This window comes from Plecotus auritus (assembly GCF_963455305.1).
Source record: "Plecotus auritus genome assembly, chromosome: 2".
Lineage (NCBI taxonomy): Eukaryota > Metazoa > Chordata > Mammalia > Chiroptera > Vespertilionidae > Plecotus > Plecotus auritus.
Genome location: NC_137771.1, coordinates 87,690,478 through 87,703,032, shown reverse-complemented (window position 1 = coordinate 87,703,032; position 12,555 = coordinate 87,690,478).

Genomic DNA, 12,555 nt, shown 5'->3' with positions numbered 1-12,555 from the left:
TTACGTTTAAAGTTATTATTGAAAGGTACTTATTTGTAGCCATTTTTATTTTTTGAGGCTGTGTTCCTTCTTACCTTTCTGTTTTTCTTTTTACAGCATTCCCTTTAGCATTTCTTGCATTGCTAGCTCGGTAGTGAAAAACTCCCTTAACCTTTTTTTGTCTGTAAAGCTCCTGATTTCCCCATCAGGAGATAGTCTTGCTGGATAGAGTATTGATAGTCTTGCTGGATAGAGTATTCTTGGATTGAGTCCCTTGCTTTGCATCACTTTGTATATCTCCTTCCATTCCCTTCTTTTTTGATGTGTTTCTTTTGAGAAATCATTTGATAATCTGATTGGGGATACTTTGTAGGTAACTCTCTGTCTCTTGCAGCCTTTTAGATTCCCTCTTTGTCAATAACATTTGCCATTGTAATTATGGTGTGTATTGGGATGGGTCTTTTGGGATTCACCTAGCTTGGGACTCTCTGTACTTGAGTAACTTTTTTCTTCCCCATATCAGGGAAATTTTCTGTCATTATTTCTTCAAGTAAATTTTCTAATCCTTGCTGCTCTTTTTGTCCCTCTGGCAGCCCTATTATACGTATATTATTTCGTTTTGTATTGTCCCAAAGCTCCTTTAGGCTCTCCTCCTGCTTTTTAATTTTTTTCTCTAGTTGCTGTTCAGATTGGGCTTGTTTCTGTACCTGATCTTCTAACTCACTGATTCGGTCCTCTGCTTCTTCTAGTCTACTGTTGAAGCCTTCCATGGTGTTTTTGATTGTAGCTATATCATTTTTTCATTTCTTCCTGATTTTTGCATAATTAGTTGATTTTCTCGTCCATCCAGTGTATGAACTGTATGACCATTACTCTAAATTATTTTTCTGTCATGTTGCATGCTTCCGTTTCACTTATTTCCTTACTTGATGATTCCTCCTTTTCTTTCCTCTGGGGATTGCTTCGTTGTCTCCCCATTCTATCACCAGAAGGTTCAGATGTCGAGTTGCGGTAACCTGGACCATGTGCAGTGGGAGTTTTGCACCCCCCAAGTGTCACTGTAGAGCTCTGACACAAAGACGTGCAGTTGCTGTGGGTTGGTGGGTGCCACGCTCTGGGTCAGAGTCACAGGCGCTTAGTGTGGCCTCATGTGTGCACCTAGAATCAGGGACTTAGTGTGGCCTGCACTACGTTGAAACAGAGAACCCACTGGCATGTGCCAAACATGAAAGTCCCCTATTGCATGTCAGGAGTCAGAGGCTCCCTGTGTCCATGCCAAGAATCGAGTATCAGAGTCTCTGTTTCTTGGTGCTACCTTGCACTGAGAATCAGGGTCCCTGTGTGCACATGCGCCAAGAATTGGAGTCAATGGCTCCTAGTGTGAATGTACTGGGAATCAGGGATCCCAGGTGCACACAATGAGGAACAGAGTCTAGTCACTGGTGCTCATTGCTGCCTCTTGTGTGGAGATTCAGGGTCCCTGATCTGCTTGGGGGACGGGGTTGCTCAGTCGCACTGTGTTGGCAGGAGGTCCACTTCTGCCCTACGGTAAATAGCCTTCTGTGTGCGCTTGCCCTGAATCAAAGTCAGGTGGCACTGGCACTTAGTGTGGGTGTGGGGTCTGGTCACGTGGGTGTGCACAGTGGAAAACAAACTCTCCATGTCCATGCACCCAGGCTCATATTCAGCGCTGCTTTCCTGTGTGGGCACAGGGTCTGGTTGTGGGGAACAAACTCCCCAAGTCCACACATCCAGGTTCAAATTCAGCGCAGCCTCTCTGCTAAGGTGCAGGGTCTGGTCATGGGAAACAAACTCCCCGGGTTTGCACCTCCAGGCTCAAATTCAGCACTGTCTTCCTGTGTGAGTGCAGGATATGGTCACAGAAAACAATCTCCCCAAGGTCGTGCACCTATGCTCAAATTCAGGACTGCCTTCCTGCCTGAGCGCAGAGACTAGTCGTGGGAAACAAATTCCCCGAGTTCACAAGTCCAGGCTCAAGTTCAGCGCTGTCTCCCTGCCCTGCATGGGCGCAGGATCTGGTCTCAGAAAACTACCTCCCTAAAGATGAGCAGCTAGGCTCAAATTCAGCTCAGTCTCCCTGACTGGGTGCAGAAATGAGTCACGGGAAACAAATCCCCAATTCACAAGTCTGGGCTCAAGTTCAGTGTTGTCTCCTTGCCCTACATGGGTGCAGGATCTGGTCACAGAAAACTACCTTCCTAGATATGAGCAGCTAGGCTGATTCAGCTCAGTCTCCCTGCCTGGGAGTGGAGACTAGTCGCAGGAAATAAATTCCCAGAGTTCGCAAGTCCGGGCTCAAGTTCAGCACTGTCTCCCTGTCCTGCCTGGGCACAGAGAGACAAGTCGTGGGAAAAAAATTCTGAGAGTTCAGAAGTCCGGGGTCAAGTTCAGCACTGTCTCCCTGCCCTGCCTGGGCACGGGATCTGGTCGCAGAACACCACCTCCCTAGGGGTGAACGGCTAGGCTTGAATTCCGTTCAGTCTCCCTGCCTGGGCGCGGAGACTAGTCGCAGGAAACAAACTTCCCATGTCTGACACCAAGGATCAAAGTCAGGCAGAGTCACCACTGCTTTGTGTGTGCATAAAGACTTATTATGCGGCTGGGGTCTGGTAGTTTCTATGTCGCTGCCACGGGGGCAGCGGGGAGGGGGATTGGCTTTGTGACTCACAGAAATCTGCGGCTGTGGTGCCTGGAGTCTTGGTGTCCCTGGGTCTGCAGTAGTGATTAAAGGTCTTTTACAAGTGTGGTTGTAGGGTCCTGGTTTGCTTCTGAGACCAGACTGGGTGTTGGCGAGGCTAGGATTCTAGTCTCAAGCAGTTCTGTTCTTCAAGATGGCGTGGTCTCTGTGCCACTGGTGTCCTCCCTGGAGTGTTTGCTGCGGCAGCGGGGTTTTGCCGTCTAAAACTGCCTGGATTGGCAACCCCCTGGAAGAACTGCAGGGTCTAGCTGTCCCTATTTCACTCACACTCACACACCCACACATGTCCACGCTCACCTCTAACACTCCCTCACTCTCTCACACACTCTCCCTCCCTACTTTCATGCCTGTCGCCATCTTTCCTCCCTCCCAAAATTAACCTTTTATAGAGTAAAATAAATTGTCCTTTAAATTTAAAATTTTTAATTTAAAAGAGTCACATTTTCTGTTTAAATTTTACTTGGAGATAGTTTCTTCTAGGAGAGATGTTGAACCTTTAAAAAAAGAATTTCCACTGTAAGCCAATATTTTTATACTCTAAGTTCTGTAACATAAGAAATTTTATATTTAATCCTGTGGTAGAGCTGGTTGCTAAGGTACTGAATTACCAGTTTATATAATACTCAGATAAGGCATGATTAGAAATTTGTGGAAGTTTTTTAAAAATAAATAAATAAATAAATAAATAAATAAAAGAAGGAAAGAAAAGGGGGAGGAGGGAAGCCCTGATAAAAACTGGTAAATGCTGAGCGGTGAATGTGGCAATGATGAGATATTGTTGTATGCACAAAACAAAACCATGGCAATAGTGTAAAGTAATAGCCTACAATAATATAACAGTCATCAGAGTGAGAAAACTGGTGTTCAAATTCCTCTCTGCTCTTTACTGTGATTTTCTACAAGTTATTTACTCCTATTGATCTTAGCTTCTTTATCTTGAATGGAAGATAATTATAACTACCTCATAATATTGCTTCAACAATTAAATAAAGCAAAATATATACACATGAAAGTCCCTGTTTTGAAGTACATATTGAGAAAATGTTTCCTTCTTATGTAATAGGAAGTATTCAATAAATTATGTTCTTAAATGCATTTTTGTACATAAACCTTTTTATCTTTACTTCTCTTATCAGTTCAGAATGTATTTGTCTTCAACTAACAGAAAACCCAGCCAAACAGTGGTCTCAGATGATGAGATGTGTGATGGAGATGACCATCAGCTCTGGCTCAGCTGCTCATTAAAGCCATCAGAGGTCCAGTTCTTTCCACACTGTCCTTAGTGGGTTGGCTTTCAACCTCATATTTCTTGCCTCATGATCATAAGATGACTAATGCAGCTCCAGACATCACCTAAAAGTTTAAGGCAGGAAGAAAAATTAGAGACAAAGGGTTTTTTTCTAAGAAGATTTATGTTTTTATTTGATAATGAAATCCTTCATAAGAAACTCTTAACATCTCAATTAGTAATACCTGGTCAAATGATTGGTCAAGGGGAATGAGATTTTTAAAATGTTTTTTTTTTTCACAACTTTATTGAGATAAAACTTACATACCATATAATTCATTCAGCCTAAGTATAAAATTTACTGATTTTTAGTATATTCACAAAACTATTCAATAATTACTACAGTCAATTTTAGAATATTTTCATCATCCCAAAAAGACACCCTGTACTATTAGCAGTCACTCTTCGTTTCCTCCCAACTCACCCAGATCTGGGCAACCATTAATCTACTTTCTATCTGTATAGATTTGCCTATTCTAGACATTTCATATAAATAAAATCATATAGCATGTTATCTTCTGTAACTAGCTTTTTTCAGTTAGCATAATGTTTGAAGGTTGGTCCATCTTGTAACATATAGCATCATTTCAGTTTTGTTTTGTTTTGTTTTGTTTTTTTGCCAAATAATATTTAATTGTATGGCTATATCACATTGTATTTATACATTCATCAGTTGATGAGCATTTAGATATTTTTTCATTTTTGGTTATTATGCATAAAACTTCTATGAACATTTGTGTGCAAGGGTTTTTTTGGTTTTTATTTTTGTTTTTATTTTTTGTTAATCCTCACCCAAGGATAATTTTTTCCTCATTGCTTTTTTAGGGAGAGTGGATGGGAAGGAGGGAGGGGGGAAAGAGAGAGAGAAACATCGATTGGTTGCCTCCTGCCCATACCCAGACTGGGCCAGGGATCGAACCCACAACTGCCTTTGGTGGGTAGTTTTGCAGTGAACATCTGGTCAGAATTTTTAGCCAAAATAATTTCAGTTAAGTAGGATGGTATTTGTCTTCTTTAGAGTATATGGATCTCATGCTTGGAGGAAGTATAGAAATGTTTAAACAATCAAAATTATAGTATTAATATTTCCAGATTGAGAAATATTCTATCATATTTAGTCATATTGACAGAATGTTTAAGAGAATTTGACCTAATAGAATGACAACCTTGCAACTCCAATTAAAATACATATCTAAGAAACTCAGATAAATTTCTGATTGTAAACTAAAATCATATTAAATTCAGTTTAGTATTAAAAATTTTATGATGTATAAGAGGTAAAAAATATTTTTAGTTGTTGTTGGATCAATTGAAATACATATACTTTAAAACAAAATTAAACTTCTTAAATTTATAAGTGCAATATAAAATGTTTGAAAGTTTAAACACTTTAGCTAAATCTGTACATATAACCAAACTATATTTGAAAATCTCTTCAAAGTAACATATAATTTGCTAGACATCTAAGTAGAATAATATTTGTAAAATAAATTTAAAATCCATGAATTGCATAAAATTTTTTTTAAAAATTTGTCAAAAACTTCATGTCAGTAGAAAGAAATTTAACTTCCAAAATATTTTTCATGGAGTATTCTGGCTCACAGAAGTAGACTGAAGGTAGCTAGCTTTCCAATAGACTTCTGAAAGTTCATAAAGTTTATAATTTGTTAAAACTCAGTAATTAAAATTTATGCACTTGATTGATTCTAAATTTTATATCAAAAGAAGAAACTGCACCATATTGAATTCTAATTAATGTTACACCTGCTAAAGTACTTAGGGGGATCCCATTGTTGTCTGCAGTTTATCTTAAAATACATACAGAAATGGATTGATTGATGCACAGAGGGATGGCTAACAGGTAAATATGTAAAGCAGGTATAGTAAAATGTTAATTGTAGAATCTTCAACTAGGCTATCTTTTAAAGTATAGGTGTCAAGATATTCCAGGACTTTTATAAGGAGTGTAACAATATAGCTAACCTCAGAGTCACTGTTACTCAATGTTATTGAGTTGAAGAAGAGAAATAATACTGAGAATTGCCTGATGTATATGCAGTCTATCCTGTCTCTAAGCAACTTATACCTTCTTCAGGATTAAACCAGATCATCAGAAGGGTGAACTCAATTCTTCTTGCCTTTCTCATTTAGCATAATTGAATTTCTTTTAATAGAAGAATTTCTTTTATTTTGAGATTATGGTATCAACCTGCTTATATGTGAATTGTGAGAAACAAATCTATGAAATTTTATATAATTTTTTATCAATTTCAGAGAGGAAGGGAGAGGGAGAAAGAGAGATAAACATCAATGATGAGAGAGAATCATTGATCAGCTGCCTCCTGCATGCCCCCTATTGGGGATCGAACCCACAACCAGGGCATGTGCCCTTGACTGGAATTGAACCTGGGACCCTTCAGTCCGCAGGCCAACGCTCTATCCCCTGAACCAAACCAGCTAGGACTAGACATACTTTCTAGATCTAACCTAGGACCCTGTCCACTCATTGTCATATAGGTTCCTCTTGCGGAGGACCCAAGGGAGAAAATTTGGGGACATAATACTAGGAAAAGCTGTGTTTTGACCTTTTAAGTATTTTAGGAATCATATAAATAATTGCATCTCCTCCTTTTGTGTTGGCTGCTAGAAAGTTCAGAGTTATATCCATGGTCTTCTAAATACTGCCAATCTTTGTGCTCCCCCTCCCCCTTTGGAGAGTGACCTCTCCTTTGATGTTTTTTAAATTGTGGTAAAATTGCCAATACAACATTATATATATTTCAGGTGTACAACATTATAATTTGATATTTGCATACAATATTCAGTGATCACCACTGTAAATCTAGTTACTATCCATCACTGTACACTTGATCACATTCACCCATTTTGCCTTCTCACTAACCCTCTTTTCCTTTGGTAATTGCCAATCTGTTCTCTGTATCTGTGAGTTTGTTCTTGTTGTCTTCTGTGTTTTTTAGATTGTACTGTATTCTACTTTCTTATTTTTATTTTACTAGATTGCTGGGACTGACCAGCAGACCCTAGAAATGGATTACTCTGACACATGTTTCTGTGAAAGAGAGGCTAAGGGGCTGCTTGGCAGGAGGCACCAAAACAGCCCCGATTGCCTCCCTCCTAAGCTTTCACTGTAACAACAGCTTGAACTAAAATTAACCTCTAGATACAATCAGCAGGGTAAGTATTCTTGAGAAAGTACATGCTTCTACAAGGTCATGTTTAAAGACTAAACATAGGGATTCCAGCAAAACACCTGGGGGCTCACAGTTGTTTGGAAAAGTCAAGGCATGGGCTGCCACCTTCAGCAAGGTCCCCCTAAAAGGCCCCCAACCTTTCAGAGAATCCTCTTTACAAACTTTTCAACCAAGTCCCATGCTTCCCCACACTAGGTCACTTTCATTTATTCTTATCTTATTGTGTTTTAATGAATTGGTAGGCATAAACAATTACATATTCTGTAATACTTTCTAAATCATCTTTAGAATAAGTAATAGAATTCAACAACTGGCTCCTAACTGTAGAGTTCATCAGCAAAAGGAAAATTTTAAAACTAAAGAAAAGCAATGCAGACAAGTTGAAGTTAGAAGGCCAGAAATAACAGATAAGTGGATGAAGAGTTCCATAAAGTGCTGATTTGGGCTTTAGCCACTTTTTAAAGTGATTTATTGAAAATAAATTAGAAAGATGCATTGTTTTGAATGGTCTTCTGGAAGCAGTTTGGATGCTGGAAGGTTGAGGGAACAGGGAATATGCAGGAATTCTATAAAACTCTATTCTTTGACAAAATAACCACTTTTCACTATTCTGTTCACATTTCATGTTTCAAAATGTCAACAGAACTGCCAATTTATATTTTCTGGTGTTTGAGGAACAGGAAACCTTTAGTTATTGTAAGTTATATCTCTTGTTAGATTTAAATTAATCCCACATTTGCTTGGGGAGGTCAAAACCAAGTTACAGTGATGAGTTGTCAGCCCATAATCCTTTGCATCAGTCCTCACCCTTGTGCAGAAAAACTCTTGTGGTAGTGTTTGCTCTGTAAATTTTCAGAGATGTTTTAATGTGCTCTAAAGTACACTGAACATCCGTGGACAGTCAAGGTTTTCTGTCACCGAGTGGAGCACATACATTGCACACACTTTGCTAAACAGGCTTTCCTCTGGAAAATCACTCTCCTCCCCCACCAGTCCATGTGCTTCCAGATGGAACTGAGTCATCTCCCAGCTCCAGCAATGGGATCTCATGGGCTATAGTGATTGGTTCATATTACACAGCCAATAATACATTTCGGCAAGTCTACTGGGAAAGACAGAAAGCCAAACTGCCTTTTTCTTCCACTAGATTTAATGGTATGAGGTTTTCACACTTGTAGCTGCTTCAACCATCTGGAAAAAGCCTGGATCTACTGAGAGCAGCACTGGCAGCTTGGATTAGAGCTAACTTAAAGGGCAGAGAGCTATGAGAGGGAGCAAAGTGACATTCTTAAAGCCTGAAGCAAATAATGCCTAAAGCTACTCTTGCCCATTAGCCTTCCAGCTGAGTAAATACTACATTTATTTATTTTTAATTTTTTATTAATGTTTTTCCTTTATTGATTAAGGTATCACATATGTGTCCTTATGGCCCCTTGCCCCCCACCCAACTACATTTATTTTTACTTAAGCCAGTTTTGAATAGATGTTTTACCAATCCTGTACTACCTGAAAATATCCCGAGTTATGTTTAATTTTGCTTTTCTGCTTACCATTGGCAAATAAAACAAAAAAGTTTGTTTTCTGTTTCTCTATATCTCTCCTAATCAGTCTACACATACTATATTTATTTGCATTATTTCCTTTGTTCTTATAATCCTCTACCTTTTTAATATTTGAGCAGCATATATTTCCTCTTCTCTATGCAACTCTCCTTAACAGTGAGCCTCAGGCAGTTATTTGAAGGCTACCAAAAGCCTACTTGCTGAAAACAAAAGAAAGCATGCTGAAGTCCTTTTTACATTTCTCAATTGCTCTTACAAAGTCTCCAGAAAATCTGCCAAGTGGGAACTATCCCAGCTGCCCTGGGTCTCTAGACCCTACAGTTCAGTGTTTGCAAAGTGTGAATCAGCATTCCTTAACATCAAAATCACTGGGGTACATGTTACAAAAACGACTACTGGGTTTCCTTCCAGCTTTGAAACCCTAATCTCTAGGAGCTCCCCTTGGTAATCTCAGTTTTAATAAATTCCCCAGGTGACTCATATGAATAGTAAAGTTTGAGAACTCCTACCCTAGATTTATTCTGTCACCAGTGGCAACAGGAAAATTACCTATGTAATAGTTTTCTATTATTGTGAAAAGTCTGTTCTCTTAATTTATGGGTAATGTAGCTGCTTTTAAATATAAAAGTTATTTAAGTAATTACAGTAATGGGAGGATTTTAACTAGTTGGATTGAATGGGATATAGAGAAAACTAAAGGCATTTCAAAAACGCTTTGTATTTTATCATTCATCTTGAATGTCTTTCTTTATCTAAATCAATTGTTCTTCATTTTGACTTCAAGTCAGCTTTTTAAAGTGCTGTTGCGTAGGCCACACTCTAAAATAGTGAATTCAGAATCTCTGAGGGTGGGATCCAGACATTAGTATTAGCGTATGGATGGTCCATGGGTATGAGTTAGTTAGAGAAAATCCATAAAGGTTATTTTCAAGATTGTAGAAGCAAAACCAATTATTAAGAAAACATTAAATCTAAAAATAACACAAAAGAGGGGAAAAAAAAGAAAAACACATTGAACTGGAGATTCAGATCTATGTCTTTACTGTAATCCTTACCATCATCTTTATAATATCTCTCTTTACTCCTACATACCTTTTCTCCTACTGGTATTTACCAAATCTCATATTTCTGAGACACTTAAGGCAGATTTCATAGCTAATCAATATATCCTAATTCCCCATGGTCATAATAACCACAAAGCGATTTTATATTTTTCATTAATTACTACACACTCATTCAATTATATGCATGTCACAGAAATACATATATTTTTTATTTCACTACACCCACTCTCACAGAAAAAAATCAGAGTAAAAGAGCCAGCTTTTCCTGAACCCACTGTGGGAGGCCAAGGGTGTTGGATAAGATTCCTGTCAAGGACCAAATGGCCTTAATGAGCTCAGAAATGGAAAACTACGTGAGCAAAGATACGGCACAGAATGCGCAGTGGCTCCTTTTTCCTGGTGTCAGAATGTCACAGCCTTACAGCTGAGCTGTGGCTCGATTAATTGATTCAGAATGATTCCTGTTGAGCAATTGTCTTCTCTAAAGGATGTCAATGCAATCTGCTAGCAACTGTCACTTTATATCATGTATGAATTATGCTGTATAATGGGTTCAGGTGCTCATACAAATTGACTGTCATCAAATCCTTGCGTATGATAATTCAGGGAAATCATCTCATTCAGAAGATGAAAACAAAGGAGCAGAGTAGTGACAAGAGAATGAAGGTGATAACCTTCATACTGCTGACAAGAAAAACAATGTATAAAAACTGCTACTAATTTATTGTTCACTCAGCTCGGTAATTAGCCATCCCCCCACCCCTGCAAATATTCTCTGACTCAGCAATGATGTTATGAGAAAAGACAAGGTAGAAAATTCTCATATACTTATTGTTGGTGTGAATTGATTACAATTAATTTTCAATGTGTATCAAAATATGGACCAAGACATGGTATTATGTATACCCTTTGACACAGTAATTTCTACTCTAAGAATTTACCCCAAATGGATAATAATACCACAAGTGCAAAACCTTATATGCATAGAGTTTTCACTATAGCATTGTTTAGATTAATAAAAATTGTGAAACAACATAAATGTTTACAGCAGAGGGTTGTGTATAAGACCTGTGTAATAACATAATGAAAACATTAAAAATGACTATCTGTAATATGCAAATGGTCGTTATGCCGTGAAGCGTAATGACCGACTGCATAACAACCTGATCACGGATCAGCAGGAGGGTGGGGCAATGAGCTACAAGTGGGTGGCGGAGAGCTACAGGAGGGGGCAGGGCAGCAAGCTATGAGGTGGAGCAGGGGGGAGAAGGACCTGGGGGAGCTACAGGAGGGCAGGGCAGCGGGCAGAGAGCTACTGGAGGGCTGCAGAGAGCTACTGGCGAGCTACTGGCATACGGATTCGTGTGCAGGGCTACTAGTGTATAAATAAATAAAAATGTATAAACCGGTATAAATAGTTATGCTACAATTATGAAAACTATATGCACATATCTACATGTCTATATAAAGTAGAGAACAATCTGGAAGAATGTTCATTGAAATTTTTTTTTATTGATGGTTTTTCTTTTTTCTGAGAGAGAAACATTGACTGGTTGTTCTACTTATTTATGCATTTATTGATTGAGTCTTGTGTGAGCCCTGACCAGAGATTGAACCCAAAAACTTGGTGTATCAGGACGACACTTTAACCAACTGAGCTATCCTGCCAAGGCCTTGTGAAATTTTAGTATTAGTTTTTTCAATGGCAGAATCTAGAGTGATTTTTACTTTAGTGTCCTTTTCCATGTGGCTCGAATTTTTATAACAAACATTCAGCAATTTTACAAAAACAGTAAGCTATTTAAAAGAAAAGAATATGATAGGAAACTATTAGTGAGTATAATGAGGCTGAGCAATTTGAAAGGGTTCTTATGATTACACCTTCATTCAGAGGTGATGATAATGGTGATGATGGGTGAGTTGCATAATAGTCATGTACAATAATAAGAACATTAATTTACAATTTATTGAGAGTAGCAAATATGTGCTCAGCGCCATTAGAAACAATACTCATAAGTGGATTTGAAACTGGAATTAAATAAACAATCACAAAAACATTTGCAAGCAGATCACATTGGGGAGATGAAGGCCATTTCTGGGGAGGAAGTAACACATGACATCTGAGAACTGCAATGTTGGAGCACTGAGCATGATTTAACACAATTTGGGAGAGTTTATTTTGGCCTAGGAAAAGCTTTCTGGAGGAAATGAATGTGAGAGGTGAATCTAAAAGTGAGGCAGACAGCTTGCTGGAGAGGAAGTCAAATAGTATATTTCACAGAGCCCAAAGGAAGGAAGAAGAATATTTTTGCCCCGGGATTTCCAAGGAATAAATGTGAAATGTGTCTCTAGTCTGTGGTTACTGCCAAAGTCTGCAGCCGAGCTCTGTCAGAAGTCATTCTTCCCTTAAGAAGCCTTGGCAGGTTCATTGTGTAGAAACTACTGCAGAGGGAGATCATCCTTGGAAAAATTGCAAAGATAATCCGTTGGGAAGCCCATGTTATCTCTTTTCAGACCACAAAGATATCACCAAATGCGCAGTGGAAGCACTGAAGGAATGTTTTGCATCAGAGGATAAGTGTTTTACAGAGAAGCTCAGTCTATATCGATTTGAATGATGTTGTTTCGAGGTGTCAAGCAGTTCTCCCAAAAAGAAACCCCAGCCAGTTCTCAGCTAGAACCTGAAATTTCTTTCAATATTCATTTCTTTGAATTGATGTCATTGCATCTC